Genomic DNA, 21,821 nt, shown 5'->3' on the forward strand with positions numbered 1-21,821 from the left:
TGGCCAATTTTCACGAAAAGAAATATAAATTGTATACATCTCTTTCAAGGGCTATTTGGCAATACCTATTGAAATTTTAAATGCCTAAACCTTTTGACCCAGTAGTCTGCCCTTGCAGAAAATGATTCGTTAGAATACTTCCATATATGCACAAAAGTATGTCAGCATTATAATACTGAGAAACAGGAAGAAGTCTAAATGTCCATCAATAGGGAAACATTAAGTTAATAATGGTCCAAGCTATAGCCATCAAACACAATGCAACCATTAAAAAGACTTTCAGGTATCTACTTGTGCCCACATCAGCCAAAACACAACTTTCAGAATTAATGAAACTGTCATGTTTTAAAAGATAGCTCTATATATATGCACATTTGCTTTCACATACCCAGAGTCCTTGCTTTGCACAGTAATGCAAGGTAATAGAAATGACCATGCATGCTGAAACTATGCAGAGCAATCTTAATAATCAGAGGAAAATACGATTCTTCCAAAACCTTTAAGTGTGTTTTTGAAAATCTTAAGAAACTGTATCAATTATAAATGCATAGGAAAATGAGAAAATGCTAATATTTAGCACGCTGTAATTTAAAACATTACAAAAACTGAGAACTAAAGGTTTCATTTCGTTGTAAGGAAACTTATCAACAGCATTTGAACAGTGCTTGCTATCTTCTCATCGTAAAATTTATGATACAGAGCAAGTATCTGTTGTCTGCCCTGGCAAACTGTCATACTCTTCACTAAATGTGGATCAGCTGCTGACATTTTAAACTTTGTAATTTCAGTGTTGTGCTGTATCTTCACGAGTTCCTTTCATGTGAAGTGTTTTGCTTAGTGTCACTTCTTCTGGGACATCATCATCCTTTTTGTCGCAGCCATCTTTCCTCATGTGTGCTGATAAGTTCATCCTCACTGAGTTTCTCTGGTTGCAATCCAGTCTATCGAACAGCAACAGCATCCCCAGGGCAGCTATTTCCTCTGTAACTCCATTTACACCCAATGCAAATTTCACTTGCAGAGTTTTCAGTTTTCTTTCATGCATTTCTTGTATTTTAGGCCAAGTCCCTCTTTCGTAAAGTGTCATGTGGCTCTATCACTAGGAAACAAGAAGGCACACAACTGCACACGTTGCTGTCTGTGCACGAATTGAACACTGCACAGGGACCAGTCACTAACAGACTTTGACACAAGTGACATTACTGGTCACTGCTCATGGGACACATCTGTTAGTACATAGCTATTTGTAGACTGAAGAGCTAACTGAAGTTTGTACTTAGCATTATAGTTAATATCCCATGGAAAATGAAATGGCAACTGTGTTGTTGGGGGGCTTGTGTTATTTAAACCTTTGTAATCAAAATTGGACACCAGAATTGTTCCAGGCGAGGACTGCCTGCATATATAGAAAAGGCAAATAGGTAAATGGAAGGACACAACTTAGTCCTAATAACTATACAGAGTTGAATACAGTGATAGGAAGGAGGTAGCATTCATTTACTCTGTGTATTTTTGCACTGTTTGAATTTTTTAAAATTAATATCATGATTTTTTACAGAACTGAAGTGGGGGAAAGAGTACAAATCACATCATTTGCTTAAAGGTAACCAGAAAGTAATGAGAAGATACATGAGAAGCAGCATGGAATAAATAAATGTTTGTTGGTAGGGGAAGGGGGAAGCCCATGGCTGTCTTAGACTATGTGAAGAGGAATCATGTAAAGCAAGTAGATTTGTTACAGCATGCTGTCATGTCTAAAACCAACTTTGTACCAGCTGACCCAACACTATCACTTAATAACAGAATGGCCTTAAGCCAGGTAATTCATCTCCATTGACATTCGGTTTCCTCGTCTGGTAAACTAGCTATTAATACCGCATGGAATTATTTTGTGCTAATGTTGGAAAAGCACTTAGCCCAGTGACTAACAACTAGCAAATACTCTGAACATTAAGTAATTCATGCCACAGAGAGTACTGAGTTCTCTGCCCATGAATGTCTTCCAATTGAGGTTGTAAGATAGTTAGTTGATCCAAGTATTTATCCCAGCAGGTAGCAAATATAACCAGATGACTTCAAGTTCTGAACCATTCTAACATTCTGTGATTTGGACTGTGTATGGAAAAGTCTGTTTAGTTTTACTTCAAAATATAATTTGTTATTTATGCCTTAGGATGTTATAATATTTTTCAGAATGAAACACACCCTCCAAACCATCTCCAACTTTGGGACATTTAAAGATACACAGTTTTTTTAAAGGATTCAGAAAACTATTTGAAACACTTTTCTCTAACCAAATGCAACCTGGTTCGTGTAAATAATTTTGTGTAACTCCAGTCCCCAGCTACTTAAATTGCATATTTGAATTCCTCACTAGATAAGAAGCTTCAGACTGAAGAAAAGGATCTTGAGGGGAAAAAAATGAATATTCATCCCCCTCACTTTTTTCTTAATGAATATGTCACACAAACATCTGAAATATTCTTTACATATATAAAAACCTTGCTTAGGATATTTTTAAACACCATTCAAGTGAAGGTTTATAAAAAATCATGGGCCATCCAACATACAGTGTGCTATTTTACAGATTTGTGACCTTGATCTTAACAGCTTCTTATGTGATTTTTTTTTCATGACTCAGGAATACATCTAGACATTGATGGTATTTTGTGCTCAATTCTTGTCAGTTGTCAAGGAGCAGATATAATTAAGGTAGTAGGATAACCGGAATGACAGGCAAATGCATTCCAAACCCCTGCCACCTGCAGTGTGACTTCAGTATGTGAAGCAGCCCCTCATCGGGACCCAGGGATATGTCAGTGGTGGCTAATTGTTTTCCAAGGGGGCTATAAGCCCCTCGAAATATATAAACAGATTGGAGGAAGGAGAGTGAAACAAGTGAAAGAGATGAAAAGGCACAAAATTCCAGTTATAATATAAATGAGTCATGGGGATGAAAGTACAGCACAGGGAGTAGAGTCAAGAGAATCATAATACTTGGAATGTTGACAGATGGTAACTACACTTATATTGGGGTGAGCATTAAATAGTGTAGGTAATTGTTGACTCACTATGTTGTACACCTGAAACCAATTAATACTGTATGTCAACTATACTTCAATAAAAAATAGATTGCTTCAAATCAGTTTTTAAATCGCCAGTGAAACTGAAGTGAGACTCTTCATGTTAATGCACATTGCTCTTCACTGTGCTGTTCAACAAAGCACTGTAACTTGATTTTCCTTTAGTTCAAGTTGGGTGCTTACTTTTCAGCTTGAAGACATCTCTGTAACCTTGAAACCATGTTTACCCCTTAGGACTTGAAATATTCATTAATGTGAAAAAAATTATCATCTTAGTTTCCCTAAAACCTGATGATTTAAAAGCTGATTTGAAGCAATCTGTTTATGTATTTCGAGGGTTTATAGCCCCCTTGGAAAACAATTAGCTACCACTGACGTATCCCTGGATCCCGATGAGGGGCTGCTTCACATACTGAAGGCACACTGCAGGTGGCAGGGGTTTGGAATGCATTTGCCTGTCAGTGCAGTTATCCAAGTTCCTTGATACGTATCTCTCTATATAGATATATCACTATATATATATAATTGTGACCTACATTTACGTAACTTAGTAAGTATAATTGTGTGTGTGTGTAATAATGAATATAGTTCTTAGTTTTCCCTTTTTGACCCAAAAATAAGATTCTAGTCCATCTTGCAACACATTAATCAATAGTAAGTTTAATCAAATTTTATAAATTATGAGTGAATCTATGTCCAGCATGTTTTAATTCTGTTGCTAAGAGAAGCTGATAGTTATTACTTCTTCCTCTAATTGAAGAAAATACTGAACAGCCTTTACAAGAGTGGGGGGATCCCTAAGGAAGGCCAAGTTCTGCAATCCCGCCAATACCAGAGATCATTCATTTCCCCTGAAGTTTTAGGATTTTAATTTGAAAAGCATCATCTCATTATACTACTATCTCTTTAAATGGAACTTGTTCTATATTTGGCATTTCATTTGAAATGACACCACAACCAAGTCTGTTATTAGAGCAAGCAAGATAAGGAGGATAAATATTTGAAGTGTAGTTTATCTCCCCGTCCTGGAAAGGGAAAAAAACAATAGCTTATCCACGTTCAGGAAGCTGACATGTCCTAAGAACTGAAGCGTTGCAGGGATCTAACCCTGTGCCCAGGCTTTGAGCAGTAACACACCGACGCCAGCCCTGCAGAAAGTCAAGTAGGAAGGGCAGCTGTTCTTATTTGTTTAACGTTCTGGAGGAAGAACAATATAAAAACCCAGAACCTTATATGGTTTAACTGCACCTTGCCATTACAAATTAAATGTATTCTTGGGTGTTCTGCTGCGGCTCAGTGTTGTAGGTGAAAGATACAACACTAAAGTTATTTTAATAATTTGTGTTAATAAAGTGTCTGTCAAATTCTACCATAATGAATGAGGTGATAGAAAAACTGAATTTTAGTCCCTCATAAGCTCTAAAAGATAAGGATCAAGCCAGTTTTAAAACGTTACTTTGTAGCCCTTATGAGTAATATGTTCTATTAGTTAAGACCCTTTGTGAAGAGTGAACAGGTGACTTTGTGTCTAACACACTGGCCCTGCCCTGCGTGGTATGCATTCCACTTGTTGGTTTGCTCAGCACACATGTAGGCTGGCTCTTCCTTCTCTTTTTAAAGTTCATCCTTTCAGATTTTAACATTTTCTTCAATTCAATATTAATTCCCCACATAAACACCTCCTAGGTTCTCTCAGTTTTCTGTTCTCCATCAGCCCTCCCTGAACTGTTCATAGCACCTGATGTTTTCAAGCCAAGAATTAAAGCATGCCTTCTGCAGCAAGAAGAACTCACACTGGAGCTGAGACACACTCCCAGAGGGTCACATGAGGAGCTGAGGGGCCTCTCTCAGCGAACAACCACAACTGCTGAAAATTATTTACAAATAACGATCTGAAATCTCTGTAAACTGCCCTAAGGGCATACAGGAAATGAAGAAACATTTTAAGAAAATCTATTAAATCCAGGTAAACACCTCGAGAATCTGTGTCATTGGAACCATGCACGCCTCGCTCCCCCTTGGGGGCGGGTCACGGTCCTGTGCCGCAGATCGGTTCATGCTCCAGATCAGTGGGACCAAAGGTCCACTCCCAGCTTGGCCAAGAAGCCTGGCGGCCTCTCCTCCAGTTCGCAACAGAGAACTATAGTAGTTCCCCAGGAAGGCAGGCTGCCGCCTTCCATTCCCCCACCTCTGTGTTGAAAAGGCTAAATTCCAGGTGCAGCAACGAGGTCAGGGTCTCCCTTTCTTTGCCCAGCCCCACTCATACAATGGAGGGTCTACTGCAGGCATGACAAGCCAAGAATACTGGGCTCCGGACACCGTCACCCTGCCTCACTCACAGGGTAGAGGTTCCACGCGAGAAGCACAAGCCAAGCGGACCAGAGGCTGCCACCTCCACCCGGCACCCTGCTCACTAACAAGAGGGTCGCTGCACAGAAGCACCACCCCCGCTCCCATCGCCAGAACCGCTAGTGATCCGGAGAAGCAGAAAGAAAAGAGTGGACATTACTACTGACCTTACAGAAATGAAGAGATTATGAATGTATAATAGGAATAATTTAACTTACATAAAAGGGCTGAAACTGACTCAAGAAGAAATAGAAAATCTTAAAAGATCTATAAAAATGAAAAGACTGAATTAGTAATTTTTAAAGTTCCCACAAAAAAATTCCCAAGAAAAGATGGCTTCACTGGTGAATTCTTCCAAATGTTTGTTTCAATAGGAATTTAATTCTTCCTGGTATCAAAACAAGATAAAGCCATCATAAAAAAAACTACAAATTACTTATGAATATAGATCCAAATCCTCAATAAAAAAATGCTAACAAACTGAATCTAGCAACATAGAAAATGAATGACCCACCAGACTGCTGTCTGGTAAAGAATTTGCCTGGCCTTTGTGCAAGGTTCCTGGCTTGGAGCTTCTAAAACCCTTGCAACTTCCTGAGTGAAGAAGTATCTTTTTTATTTATGAGCCCCTCGGATCACATCTAAGTTATGCTAATGAGGGAACCCACAGTGAGCCGCTGGGTGGCTTCAGGATGCGGGATGATCATACAGGAAAGACCAAGCATGTGATTACAGTGTTGGAGTTTTGAACGACGTAACACCAGCAGGACTGGAGATGGAGCCATCACATGGTCATTGTTCAATATATCATGCCTGTGTAATGAAATCCTACTAAAAACTCTGGACACAAATGGGGAGTTTCCTGATTGGAAAAACTCAACAATGTACCAAAAGGGGGACCCAGGTTGGTGCCATGGGGAGAAGTCATGGAAGTTATGTGTTTGGGATCCTCCTAGACTTCACCCTACATTTCTCCTCACTGGCTGTAATAGAGTGTTTTTCTGAGTTCTGTGAATTGATCTGGTGAATTACTGAACCCAAGGGGGTCATGGGGTCACCCCCAGGCTTGTATCCAGTTAATCGGACATGAGATCAGTCTTGTGGTAGATCAGGCCCTTTAAGTTGAATCATACATTATGTAGCCTTTTCACATTGGTTGACTTCACTTAGCAGAATGCGTTTAAGATCCCTCAATATTTTCTCATGGCTTGAAACCTCATTTCTTTTAGCAGCAACTAATATTCCATTGTCTGCATGTATCACAGTTTATTTGTCCATTCACCTACTAAAGGACACCTTGGTTGTTTTCAAATTTAAAGCTGCTGTAAGCATCTGTGTGCAGACTTTTGTACAGACACAAGATTTCAACTCATTTGGGTGAATATCAAGAAGTGCGATTGCTGGATCATATGGTGAGAATATGTTTACTTTTGTAAGAAACTGCCAAACTGTCTTCCAAAGTTGCTGTACCATTTTTACATTCCCACCAGCAATAAATGAGGGATCCTGTCGCTCCACACTTCATCAGTATTTGGTGGTGTCAGTGGTCTTGATTTTGGCCATTCTAACAGGTGTGTAGTGGTGTCTCCTTGTCATTTTAATTGTTATTCCTCTGATGACATGTCCTGAGGAGCACCTTTTCATCTGCTTCTTTGCCATCACTGTATCTCCTTTGGTGAGATTCTCTTCACATTTTTTGCCCTTTTTATAGTCAGGTTGCTCATTTTCTTATTGTTGGGTTCTTAGATAATAGTCCTTAATCAGGTATGTTTTTTGCAAATATTTTCTCCTAATCTGTTGCTTGCCTTTTCATTCCCTTGATCAATTGAATTTTTTATTTCAATTATTGTTTTTAAAGTCCAGAACTTCCATTTGCTTTTTTATGGTTTTTATCTCTATTTAATGCAAAAATGTCATTCCTTTACTCTTTCCTCATGCTTTTTTTTAGTTCTCTGAACATATTTATAGGGGCTATTTTGAAGTTTTTTTCTGTGAAATCCAACATCTTGTTGCTCTCACAGGCAGTTTCTGTTGTCTGCTTTTTTTCCTGATAGCGTGTGTCATACTTTACGGTTTTACTGCATGCCTCATAATTTTTTGTTGGAAACAAAACATTTTACATAACATATTTTAGCTACCCTGGATACTGGTACCCCACTTGTTATTGCTGTTTGCTTAATTTTAGTGTCTGACTGGATTATTGTATTGAAGCTTCACACACACACACACACACTGTTAAGCCTTGGATGTTGTTCCCAGGGCGGCTTCGGGTATGCCTACAATCACCCTGGGATGAGGAGCCTTTTCCTCTCTGTCACTGACCACACCCAACTGTTAAACTCTACTAATTTCCAGATGATTACTCTATTGTTTTCCACAGTGCCCTGGGGCATAAATCGCTCTACAAATGAACCCAATCAAATTGTGGTTCCTTTGAAGGGATAGTTTCTGAGGTCAGTGTGTGATATTTGTTCTGACCTCAGGAGGCCTCCACCCCAGCTGTCTTATTCCTCTTCTCCAGCAAACTAGCCAGCCAACAGTGTAGGCTGCATCTTTTTTTGTCTAGGCTGTTCATTAAATCATGAATCACCTTTCAAAGGGCTGTAATCACAGCCTCCCTTGTTTGAGAGTTCCTTTATATTTGAACTGTTTCACTCACTGTTGTAGATGAAATCAGTTCTTCTGGGAAGAGACTAGGAGTTGTTTTAGAGCCTGTTTGTCCCTCTGCCTCCAGGCAAAATCTTCGAGGCAGGGCTCTGAAACTGGGTAGGGCCTTGTAAGTTTCTCTCTGAGTTAACATCCCTGCTCTAAGAGCTGACTGCTCAGGCTGAGGTGGGGAGGCAGCAGCCTGACGTCCTCCTGGCTTGCCTCTCCAGGCATGGGAACCATGGCCCCATGAGCCAGGCAAGGTCAGTCAGGGACCCGGTGCTCTCAGCATACTTTACCCACGGCAGAGTCTTCTCCATGAGTGAAAGCTGGGAAGAAGGGGTCCCCTAACCCTTGACCACAGTTGCCCAGGACAAAGCCTCAGCAATGGGTAGCTGGGGTTGGAAACACTGAAATCCTGCTCCTGCCAGGAAGAAAGCCCTCCAGACGGGTGCTAGTGGGTGGAGGGCCTGACGAGGCAGCCCTGAGCTCCTGGACTGCAGCAGCTGGCTTTAGTGTCTTCACCTTCCTGAGATGGAGGCAGTCTTGTTTCAAAAAGACTCTCAACTTTTTACCAGATTTTTGCAGATTTCCTTGAACAGATGTTTCCTCATTTACTGTTTGATTTTAGGACCATTTCCAGAGGCTTTAAATAATTATCTTTTTTATAATTTTCACCAGGTTCACTGGCAAGCAGCTGAGCAGGGTTCTGTGTGCTGTCATTCCAGAAGTCAGTCTCTTCTGCCATTTCCTCCCGTGTTGTGCTGTAGGCAAGGACCATCATTCCCTGGCTTATAGTCATAAGATCTTTCTTTTATGATTGTCAGTTGTAACCATCTCCAAAGCCATCAAGAATCTTAACATTGTCAAAGAAGGCTTTTATCAAATCAGTAATGAAAACGTTAAGCAGCGCTTGTAGAGGTTCTAAATCAGCCTCGCCTGAAGCCAAAAACTCGTCTAGCATGCAGTGGTTCAAAGTGTGCGTGCGTGCGTGCATGTGTGTGTGTGTGTCTGTGTGGTGGGGGGGGTCTGTGTGTGTGGGGGTGTCTGTGTGTGTGTCTATGTGTCTGTCTGTGTGTCTGTGTGTGTGTCCAGGATTTGAAGACAAGAATTTCACTTACTGTCTTAATCCTTTCAGGCCACTCTAACAAACATCACAGACTGGGTAGCTTAATAATTACAAATCCAGTTCTCACAGTTCCGGAGGCTGGGAGTCAAGATCAGAATGCCAGCGAGGTCAGGTTCCAGTGAAAGCCTCCTTCTGGGACGCCAGTTTCTTTCATGGTGGAAGGCAAGAGCTAACTCTCCAGGGCCTCTACCAACAGCGCTAATCCCAGTCATGACCTAAGCACCTCCCCAAAACCCCACCTAATATCATCATCTTGGGGATTAGGATTTCAACATAGGAATTTGCGGGGTGGGGAAATGACACAAACATTCAGGCCACAGTACTTACATCTCTAGTTTCATTATTTTTACTTGACACGTAAGCCAAATTATTAAATTGATGTTTCTCAAAGTTCTAGGAAATGCTAGTCTGAAAAGATAATATGAAAATAAGATTCCTTGCTTACTAATTCTCAGGTTACATACAAATAATTCCAGAGGAAGTTTGGCTTCTAATCTTACTAGATCTTGGGAGTATGATTCAAAGATCCCTACTGGAGAATGATTAATAATGTCTCCATTACCCTAAAATCAAACATGAACAAGCAATTTGCTTCCCATTTTATGGACGGAGAAGCTGAGCCAGTAAAATGGTGCCTGTTCTAGGTTGAACAGTGCCCCTCGCAAACTCAAGTCCACTTGGAGCCTCAGAAAGTGATGTTATTTGGAAATAGGGTCTTTGCAGACCTAATTAGTTAAGATAAGGTCATAATGTACTGGCGTGGTCCTAATCCAATGAGCCATGTGCTTATAAAAAGTGGGAAATCTGGACACAGACCCTTGAGTGAGGAAAAGGCCATGCGAAGACACAGGGCCCCAGAGACACACAGGAAAAGACTGTATTAAGATAGAGGCAGAAATGAAGTGATGTTTCTACAAGCTAAAGAATACCAAGGATTCCCAGAAGCCACTGGAAGCCAGGGAGAGAGGAATGGAACAGAGCCTCCTCTGGACCCTCAGAGGAGCAGGGCCCTGCCAACACCTTCGGTTTGAGCTCACAGCTTCTAGAACTGTGAGAGAAAAACATCCCTATTGTTTTAAGCCACCAAGTTGTGGTACTTTACTACAGCAGCCTTAGGAAAGTAATACAGTAACTATTTAAACTAACTGTGCAAGTATTTACTATTGATTTAAAAAAATTAACAACAAAGCAATATCAAATTCTAACTATATAGTACTTGCTTACTGGTTTTAATTTTACCTAAAAAATAAGAGTTGATTTAGAGATGTCCCAAACCCATAGACACTGGCATTATTACCAGTGAACCTTTAATTATATTCTTTGAAATAATTGTATTTGTTTGGAATAAAACCTATATTCTCTTTCCAGTCCAGATTTTTTTTAAGTTTTATTGATAAAAATAATTATTAAGCATTTCTTCAGACATTTTTGCAGTTGACAAGCTTATTTCGTTCTCATTTTCTGGCATATTGCTAATGCTGGTCCAGCTTGTCCTGAAAATAAGGTCTTTTAATTAACGAATGCTTCAGAAACAACATATGGTAACCAGATTAAAGATTAAAACAAGGACATAAAATTGGCTTTTGTCAAAGGATTATTAGGTCGCCTGTCAGTAGCGTCAAACTTTATGACAAATGAATATAATCTCCTAGCCCATCACAGGCTACTCAACCCCCCGCACCGCCAAAAATGAGAAAGTCCTAGAGGAAGTTCCGTGGGCATTTATCCAACCTACCACCTTTTAAAAACAGATTCCCTCGGAGATTGTGATTCTATGGGGGAAAAGGGAGCAGAAAGGGAAGGAATCTTCTAAAGACAACTTTAGGCCCCTAAAGAAAGTATTTTCTTTAAAAATGTGGATTGTCCTGAAGACAGAGATACCGCTGTTTTTGGTAGCTTGGGGTGGCTTTCGTTTTTTGAAGGGAACTTTAGCACTGGCCTCTGCTTAAAGAAACACTGATTTTATTTACTTTTGAGTAAGGAATAGGCGCAGAGAGTGGTAATAGGGGCAGGACCAAAGTAAATGCCGTCATTTGGTGAAAACTCCTTTCACTCCCTTCAAAAAGTTCTCTGAGATTTTTCATATCTTCTACTACAGACACCAGGCTTTTCTCTAAACTCTCACCCGAAAGACAGAATCTCCTCTACCTATGAAGAATAAGAGCTAAACTCAACAGAAAATCTTTTCCTTTTGTCTCCTGGGTGTTTTAAGATTTGCAAAATGTGACAGATAACTTTTTCTGTATTTATATACCCTTGTCTCTCAAGTCAGCTGAGTTAATGTTTTAATAAAATGAACAGTGAGCTGTGGGATTTTGCAAGAAAGCACCCAGAATGGTAGGTTTGTTCTGTACCCGTTCTGGACCTCTGGACTCCTAGCCTACTCAGGAAGTTAAGGATGCCTGACACGAACAACAGAGTCATGTGCAATGGCTGTTGTGCCCCCCTCCCCCTGGCCCTCAGAGAATCTGGCTTGTGGTAGGCAGAATAATGGCCCCCCAAGGATGTGCACATCCCAGACACTGGCAACTGGAATGGAGCAGCTTCTAAGCTGGAAAAGGCAAGGAAACATTCCTTCCCAGAGCCTCCAGAAGGAACACAGCCCTGCCAATATGTTCATCTTAGCTGAGACATTTTGGATTCATGACCTCCGGAACTGTTAGATAATAAATTTGTATTGTTTTAAGCCACTAAGTTTCTGGTAATTTGTTATAGCAGCATAGAAAACTGATACAGGTAGGGAGTTCTAGTTTGAAAAACAAAGAAATGGAGGAAGAAAGAGGCAAAAAACAGGCCTTAGAACCTCTCCTGCCTCAGGCAGCAAAGGTGTTGGTATCTTGAATCAATCTGCTTTATAAAGTTGCTCTGCTTGTAAAGGCCAATAAGGTGAGTCTGCAGGCTGGGCTGGGCACTCCGTCTGCTAGCACCAGGCCTGGGAAAAAGGCATTCGCTGATGGATGGGTTTCCAAGTTCATTGATTCCTTTGTTATCACTGTCCTGCATTCACCCTGTCCCAGTGCAGTGTGCCACTTACCACCACATGTCCAACTCTGAGCCTCAGCACCTTTGCTTTTCTTAAATGGTGGCTTAAATGAGGCCTTCTTTCTTGACACTCTAGTCTTTTATGCAGAAAGTAAAAATAAGAATCATTAAGGGAATAGCAAGGGCATCACTATTCTGCAGACAGCAAGCCCACCGTGGCAACAGCCCTGAGGACTCCTCGTGGCGGCCTCCCTGCCATGCACGGCTGCTGGTGAGCCCACGGAAGGAAAGGAGTTTCCTCAGGAGCAAGTGATGCAGGAAAAAAAAGCCTCATATCAGTTCTCACGGTGTGCCACCAGCCATTTACTCTGCTTCTGTAGCACATTAGAAGCTATTGATACCGTGACAAATCATGAGCAATTAAACCAGACATGTGACCAAATGGGTGGCCATTTTCCAGGAAAAGGCAGCTTCCTCATCTAAAAGCAACAGAGATCTACATGTGACTTTTAAAGGCGTCTGATTAGGGCACGTAGACTCTGCTTTCCAGTGGAGCAAGCATGACAGTATGAAGCAACCCGCGTCAGGAGGAAGGGCAGCACATGCTCCCCCAGGGGGACAGCCAGCCTGAGCACCAAATGGGGACAAGGACGTGCAGTTTGGAACTAAATGTGGAAAGTTCTCAACTCCGTATAAAGACCTTGCTTCACTCTGATGGGGCACTTGGGTAAGTACTGCCATCTGCATGATCACCATGGGCTTCAGTTAAAGTTGTTTCTTCTACAGAGAAGTTCCCAGTTAACCATAGCTTCCACCAGCCCAACCCTGGGCAGCGGCCCTGAAAGGACCGTCCCCAAGTGGACCCCTGTGGGAGGTGGTGGCTGGCTGGCCTTATGTCACCTCAAAGCACAGCCACAGCCACAGGGGGTCTCTGTCTTGGATGTAAATATTTGGGAGGAAAATCACATCTTGCCTTGGGCCTTTTATAAAGTGGGTGCTATTCGATGGGCCCACTGCTATCATAAAACATCCTGAGGAACCCCCAAAGTGAGAAAGATTGTCTGTGAGAGCTGGTTTGAGGACTCAGGAGTTCACAGGATCATAGGGAATGGCTAGTGGAGCCAGCATATCCTCAGGGGGAATCAGGCCCATAGAGCTTATCCACAGTGACTTATCCATGGTGGCAGAGCTGAGCTTAGAACCCAGGTGTCCAGAAAGGCCCATACAGGACTCTTATTACTTTGTACTTAACACCATCGTGGTCTTATTTATTGTACCACAGGTGCCCCTAAGGCTGCTGAGACACCCACACTAGCATTTTCTAGCTCTATAGGTCAGAAAAAATGCAAAGATGACATCCTTTTTTCTACTGTTTACTTTGTCTGAAGGCTGATAAAATGTTTCTGCACCCATAACAAAATTCACTGGCTTCCCATGAGATTAAATCTGTTATTTACTGAGGACTTACACCTGAGCACAGCAGGAGGCCTCCTTGCTGTCTGGTTTCCTCCTAGGGAGGGTGGTAGGGAGAAGAGACCTTTGCACATACAGGTGTTTGCCTGAAGAAGCAGCAACGCTCAATGCCATGGGCCTCAGAGATCCCTGGACACGGCTGACGTCCTGTGCCCAGCACTGGTGTAAGCGGCTACAGGCGTTAAGTCATCTCACCTTCACACTGCCCCCAGGAAGTGAGGATTGTCATTAACCCCATTGACCAACCAGGAAACAGAACCTACGAGAGGTTGAATGACCAGTGCTACCAAGCCAGGACTCATACCCAGGCCTGTACAACTCTACAGCCACCAATACTGCCTCACAGTGGGCAACAAAACCCTTTTGATTAAATGTTGTTGATTTAGAATTTAGACCCCTCTCAGAGACAGATAAAGTATAGAAGGACTTTAGGAAGTAGTGTTAAAATTACATACCAGAATCAAATCACATACAAAACACATCAAAGTCCATACAAATGACAAATGACAGACTAACTACAAATACTTGTTCTTTTTCATTTAAGCAAATCCCCAAAAGACCTCTCTCCCCCAGGCAGTTTCTCTTTCTCTAGGTTGAAGCAAGGAAGCTGCACTTCATTTATCAATAGTCTAATCCTGACTTCGCATGAATTCAGGTCCGCCTTGACTTCTTACTTAAATGATCACTTTTCTGTATTAAAAGGAAAAGTTTTGAAGAGCAATGAGTATGACAATCAGTACATCCTCTCTGTCCAGAAATAAGAAGGCGACAGAAACAGACTCGCTGGAAGAAGAGGCCATCACAAAGCCACACCCAGCTCACGCTGAAGTCACTGACTGTCCTTGCCTCAGAAACAAAAACCAGGCTCCGGAGAAGCCAGATGTCTTCATTGTGTGTGCCCAGCATTTATTTCTGTTTGCCATCCAGATGGACTCTTCCTTTGATGTCCCTTTCTTTCTCCTGTGCAGGGACAATATAACTTAATTTGAGGCATCGTGAACCTGGTTTTTAAAACCAACTCCAGTAATACTGCTACAGTCTACAAACAGGGTTTGGCACTAGAAAGGGTTCTTAGATTTCATTTGAAAATTGATATCTATGGCAGTTGTTCATAATCCTCATTACAGTTACTGGGACTTTAAAAGGGTAAGATTACTTTCTCATTTGGAGAGAAGGGTAAGCTGATTTTCACATGCTCTCTCTGCAGGCAGGGCCTTTTAGCTGGGTCTGAACATAATGCACCGTTAGCCTGGGTTTATGAAGGAGGAAGGAGAAGGTCACTGGAGGATGGGAAGACAGAAATGTGCCACTGGGGTAGTGGGAGGGCCTGTGGCTATTTCTGCAGTTGTACTTCTAGTTCAGACCAAGGCAGGATGAGAGAAGCAGGATGGCAAGAAAATGGAAAGCACATTTTAAACCAGAGAGAGTTCTGAGATCTTATGTATGCTCAATATAATTGAAGAAAGCTTAGAAACCACTGGAGTGCTTGGGAGAGTCAACTTTGGGTAAAAAAAGATTGATGTGATAATGCCCCGTATAGAGGTCAGACAGCCACAGGTGAGCCACAGCACCAGGTATATCTATCATGTGTCCTTGAAGTCACTCCTCCAGTACCATGCAAAGTGGGGCTGGGTCAGTGGTTGCCCTTGAAAAAACCAGGAGCTTGGTGTCTCAAGGAATCCATTCACAAGGTGCGGGCAGATACCCCCCGGGGGGACTGGAAGAGCCTGCCCCGAGAATCAACGGAAAATCGAACGCCCTCCACTGAGCCCATCTATAGATCCCAGAAGGATCTGAACTTTTTTCCTTTAGGTCGAGATACAAATCCAAATGGCATTTAAAAGAACTCTTTTTAAAATGTTTTAAATGCTTACGAGTCCAAAAAACCCTCCAGAGTCACAGTGTGGAATGCAGCTAAACACTGGAATCGTCTGCGCGGGACACAGCTTCAGAAACCACTGGCCGCCCTTGGGTCTGCTCCCCACCAGGACTCCAGCTTTGAATCTGGACCATCGAACATTAACACGTCCACTCCTTCCATTTCGCCTGCTTCCCTACTCCGCTAAGAGAAGAAACACCTCACAGAATGGAAATGTCAAGACCAATTACATGAGCAGTTCAGAACTTCACTTTCCTCTTTTTTCAGGAATCTGCTGCCTTATTATTAATCGAGGCAAAGCTTGCAACACTGTAGTTATGCAAAACTTTTGTAAAATCACTTGGTCCTTGTTTTCTTCCTCTTTGTTCCTTTTCAGTTAGCTTAAAAAAAATTTTTTTTCCCAAACATCTCCCACTTCAAGAATGACTTTGACAACCCCTCATAAGCCTGCATATTTTGTGACAGATCTATGATTATATTTAAGCAGGCTTGGCGGGGGAAGCTTTTTTTGTTGTTGCCCTGATTTTAAAGAGTGCAGTGAACTCACTGATGTTCTAATAAGAGCCTTCTGTATCTCAGTAAAGGGGGGCCCCGGGGTGGGGCTTACAGAAGGTAGGTTATCATTAATAAATAAAAGTAAAATAAACAAACACATAGAAGTAAGCCATGCTAAAGAAAGTCAGTTTGGACCAGGGAAACTAAGGCAGCGCAAGCTGACATGGTCCAATTGGGTGAAGAGATCTGTGGGAGAAGCAACTCTCCCAAGACACAAGAGGGCTCCAGGCTTTGTTCTGGTAGCTCCAGAAGGCAGCTGTCAGTGGTCGCAGCAGGAAAGCAGATTCCCTCTGATTATAGAGAAGAGCTTGAAAACAGTTTACACATGTCTAGAAATGGAATGGACAGAAAAAATCATATACTTTCCGTGGCCGGAAGTGTTGAAGAAGAGGCTGGGTAATCAAAAAGCCACAGACAGGTGCCACCCAGCTCTAAAGTCTGTGATCCTGTGGCTTTGGATAATCAAACCCACTCTGGGTCTTGATTCCCTTATCTGAAACACAAGGGCCCCGACACAAAATAGACAGCTAACGTCCTTCCCTGCCAAGATGGTGGAAATTTGTTGCCCGGTAAACTGGCGTCTTTTGGAAGTAGTGCTCAGGCATGCTCACTCACTGTCTAGCCTGGAAGAGGTCGTTGAACTTCCCTGGGCCTTGCTCAAGGTCTTCCCTATAATCCACAGATGAGACTGAGGACAGAGAGCACACAAGCCCACCAAGGGCATGAAGCACCACTGCAAACAGCAACAGGGCAAAGGACTCAAGTCAAAGTGTTTATGCAACAGCTTTTCAGAGCTGTATTTCAGAACGTTGATCACAAAGTGCATTGGGACAATGTCTTGGAGTTCCTTGTTGGGGGGCTTCAGGGGGCTCACCATGAAGCTCATGTTGATGACTTGGCTTGTAGAGTAGGTGTCAGGTCTAAAGAGGAAACACAGAAGACACCTTATCCCAGAGACTCTTGGCTTTTCAACCCCATGAGTGTCTGATACACAGCTGGGGCTCCAAATATGTTTGGATGAACAAAATAAGTCTTACTGAGGGAAAATGTCTGTTTATAACAAATCTATTCTAAACATATATATCCACTTCAAATACGCATATTATATAATATATTTCTTAATTATCTTGGCAACTGGTGTTAAAACACCAGTAAAGCAAAGCCTTATGATGATTTCCACCACCTTGGGCTGGGAAGGACGTTAGCTGTCTATTCTGTGTCAGGGCCCTTGTGTTTCAGATAAGGGAACCAAGACCCAGAGAGGGTTTGACTCCGCCTTATTTGGGGGAATATGGGCATCTGTGATAGCAGAGGGACATATATCAGGGCTACCAGGCAGGATGAAGCCTGGATGCCTTGAGGCCATTCCCAACCATGTTTCCTAACTTCTGGTTAAATGTGCCCATGACTGAGTGAACATTTCCCTCCCAGGGAGACATGTGTCCCCATACATAGAGAAAAGGTATCTGCCCTGAACCAGAAACCAATGTTGACTTATTTTTCTAAGCTGTTGGGAAAAGAGAGCAGGGGGTCCCTTTACCTGGAACACTGAAATGCAGACTTCAAAGTCTTCCTGCTATAATGATTAGGGTCTCCAGGCCCCCAGCCAGTGAGCTCCGGTCCCGCAGAGCTGACACCGGATAAAGTGATGAATGGCCGAGAGAATCTGATTCTCTCCCACTCCCCAGGGTCTTCTCTCAGTTTCTTCCCACTCATCCTGAATATCTGCTCCAGGTGTCCGTGATAATATCCTCTAGTCATTCTGTTTCTGCCTATTTCACAACATTCATAAGATTCCATCTCCCATTCAGCTCATGGCCCTGTGCTCCTGGCCACACTTAAGCACCTTCGTGTCACCTGTCAGTATGTCATCCAAAGTGGGGTTCAACTGATTGCTGAAGAGGAAGCTGACGCATGGCTTAGGGTATTACCTTCCAGGAACAGATACATTGCAGTAGACTAATACAAAGTACTCCAAAGAATGAATCTGTTTGAGGCAGGGAAGGAAGGTGGTGAGAAGATGGGCTGGGCACAGCAAACCCTGACTGCATGATGCCCAGCTCTTCCTGACCAACAGTGAGGACACAGGAACTGAAAATAGAATATTTTAAATCAGAGCTATTTTTGAAAAATTCAGGATATACGGTTGCCAAATACATGTTCCACTAACTTTCAAATTATATAGGTCAATAGATGGTACCTACTTGTAAGACTGACTATGTCCTCTGGCAAAAATTCTTCTTCTAATTCCCCAAACTGTTTGCTAGAGGGGGAGCTAGTCTGTAGCCCACTGAAGGCATCTAGTTTGAGGTCTAGTTACTTGTATAGCAGTTTTATCTCTCTGCTTGGACAATAAGCTCATTGACAGCAAGGATCTTGTCCTAATAATCTCCATATCCATTATGCAGAATGGTGGCCCAGTAGCAGTTTGCTCGATAAATAGGTGAGGGGTGGGTAGGCAGATGGATGGATGGGTGGATGGATGGATACTGGATGGTCACAGCCCACTGGAGCCCCCCACTTAAAGTGCAGGTGCTACAGGGACAGGGGCTGTATAGGCAGATGTAGATTTAAAAAGAAGACAGGAGACAAATGGTGAGCAGACCCCTTGGGCTACTGGTTTGTGGGGAGGACAGGGAAGGTTCTAGGTAAACTGGAGAGGGTCTCTGTGCCTTTGCTTCTCTGTCTGCCAAAGGAATGAGTTTAGATCATCTCTAAGGTTCCTTCCAACTTGAGATCCTTCTGGCCCACAAATTGTGAATCCTTAGTTCCTGGACCCTGGTGAATATAGTGGTGCAGGTACTTTCACCAGGAGATCAGCCAAGCAGAGGCAGGCATTTTTTAGCACTATTTCAAGCATAACCATTAAACCATAATTTACATGATGAGCTATTTGTCCTCCTACGGGAGGAAATTCTGGCACTTCCAAAGCTCTGCAAACATGAGCACAAGCCCCTTGCCAGGTCAGTGCATCCCAGGAACATCCTTTTAGCCTCCCTCTCCTTTTACACAACGCTGCTGATTCCTCTGCATGAACCTGCCAAGTTGGATGCACAGAACAACGTGTCCCACAGCCATCCCACCCCTTTTCCTGCTGAACCCTGACTTCTGCTTATTATCAGCCAGCACAGTTACAAGGCAGCAGAAACTACCAAAAACTCTACACATGGATACACAGAGCTGCTGTGAGCAAACTGCTCCAAGTGCATTCAAGGTCAAGAGAATGAGGGGGAGAAGGGCAGAGGGATTCTACACTTTGGCCTGTCACATGGAAGCATAAAGAAAAGTCTCACGTACCCACACGTGGGTCCTGTAATGTTGATCATCTGAGATCACAGGCAATGAATTCACACGCTGTGTCCCTTTTCTTACCCCAGCCCTGGGTTGGGGCCGCTGGCTTGGAATTAGAGAAGACAGGATGTGCTGGCCAGGAGGGGAAATGGGAGACTAAGTTCTAGATGGAGCCACAACAAGCTGAAAGATGGGGCCTAACTCAGAGCGGCTGTGCCTCTTGACCCACTATCGGAAGCCCCTTCGGCAGGCTGTAGACTTTGGGAAGTTTGTGGCTGGAATCTTTTCTAGGGAGGTAATGCACGTATTGGTTTCGTAGGGCTGCTGTAACAAATGACCAAATTGGGTGGCCTAAAACAACACATATTTATTCTCTCACGGTTGTGGCCAGAAATCTAAAGTCAAGGTGTTGGCAGGGCCATACTCCCTCTGAAGGCTTTAAGGAAGAATCCTTCCTTGTCTCTTCCAGCTTGGGGTGGTGGCTGGCAATCCTTGCAGTTCCTTGGCTTATGGCTGCCTCTACTTTCACACAGTCACCTTCCCCCTGTGTGTGTCTCCTCTGTGTGTTCACAAGGCCTTCTGATAAGGATACCAGTCATCGGATTTAGGGCCTACCCTAATTCAGTATGACCTCAACCAAATACTCCTGCAAAGACCCAGCTCCAAAGGAAGTCACATTGCGAAGTTCTATGTAGACATGAACGTTGGGGAGATGCTATTCAACCCAAAATAGTACAGCAAAGGGCAAAGAGACCTGGGCTCAGAGTCCGGCTCTTTTATTCACTAGCTATGTGGACTTGAACAAGTCATTCATTCTCAATGCCTTTGCCATAAAATGGGAATAATGACAAAATAAGAGCAACACCAACACTTCAAGGCTGCTCGAGACTGGAGACTGACTGGAGAGTCGGTGGGGGTTACCTCCACGTAACAGCAGCCTCCGCCAGGCTGGCTAAGCTGAAGTCACAGAACGTTATGGGGCCGGCAGCTTCTCAGACGGCCCCACAGGGTCCCCTGCCTCCTGGTGTTCATACCGTCCCCATGAGTTTTGACTAGACCCAGTGGATTACTTCTAACGAATCTGGCAAAAATGATGGGCTGTCACTCTTGAGATTAGCTTATAAGACTCTGGCCTCTGTCTTGCTCACCTCTCTTGCTTTCTCACCCCCTCACTGTGACGGAAAGCTGCTGCCATACTGCAAGCTGCCCTGTGGAGAGGCCCACATGGCAAGGAACTGAGGGCAGCCTCTGGCCCACACCCAGAGAGACCAGAGGATCTGGCCACCAGCACTTAATGAGCTGAGCAGCAGATGCTCCCCCAGGGAGCCTTGGGTGGGTCACGGCTCAGGTCAACACCTTGTTACAGCAGTGAAAGCCCCTGCACAGAGAATTCTGTCTAGGTGGCTGACCCATAGAAATTATGAGACAATAAATGCCTGTTATTTGAAGCCACTAGTTTCAGGCTAATTTTTTACACAGCCATGGATAATTAATTGCTACAGACTGAATGTGTGTGTCCCCCCATAAAATTCATATGTTGGAACCTAACCTCCAACCTGATGGTAGAAAGACGTGGGGCTTTGGAAGGTGACTGGGTCATGAGGGTGGAGCCCTAGTGAATGAGATGAGTGCCCTTATAAAAGAGATCCCACACAGCTCCCTCACACCTTCCACCAGGTGAGGACACAGCAAGATGACAGCCATGTATGAACCAAGGAAGAGGCTCTTACCAGACATTGAATCTGGAAGCACCTTAATTCTTGAACTTCCCAGCCTCCAGAACTATGAGCAAAAAATACCTGTTTATAAGCCACCCACTCTATGGTATTGTTATAGCAGCCTGAATGGACTGAGACATTTAGTTTATTAAAGCAATTTAAAAATCAAGAAACAAGAGGAAAGAGAGATGGGGTAGGGGGCAAAAGGAGTAAAGGCCCACACTACCTGGCTTATGCAATATCCTTATATCCAGTTTCTGTCAGCTGTATTAGCCCTCCCCACCCCCCACCCCCATGGCTTGATTATGAGGGCCAGAGTTGAGCTTTGAGCAAAGGAGTCCACAGACAGAAGGTACCTGAGCCAATAACACACTTGGTCCATGGAGGAGATGCACCTGTTTGTGGCCACAGCTATAGTTTGTCAATTAACCTGGTGAGCAGCTATGAATTTTATATGGCAGGGGATGTATGGGACCAGAATGAGTAACATCAACATGTAGCCATTTTGAAACCTTATAAATATTGAGTGCCTTGTATGACTTACACGTATTTAGTATATCATGAATATTTGGTGCCTTATATGCTTTATGTTTACTCATTATATACATTTTGAATATATAATGCCTACTCAGTATTTCCATCCTTTTTGACTTCTTTTATTAAAAAAATAATTTCTTAACCTTAAAACATTATAAAAATAAGAGAAACCCTCATTA

This window comes from Manis pentadactyla, chromosome 8, assembly GCF_030020395.1.
Source record: "Manis pentadactyla isolate mManPen7 chromosome 8, mManPen7.hap1, whole genome shotgun sequence".
Taxonomy (NCBI): domain Eukaryota; kingdom Metazoa; phylum Chordata; class Mammalia; order Pholidota; family Manidae; genus Manis; species Manis pentadactyla.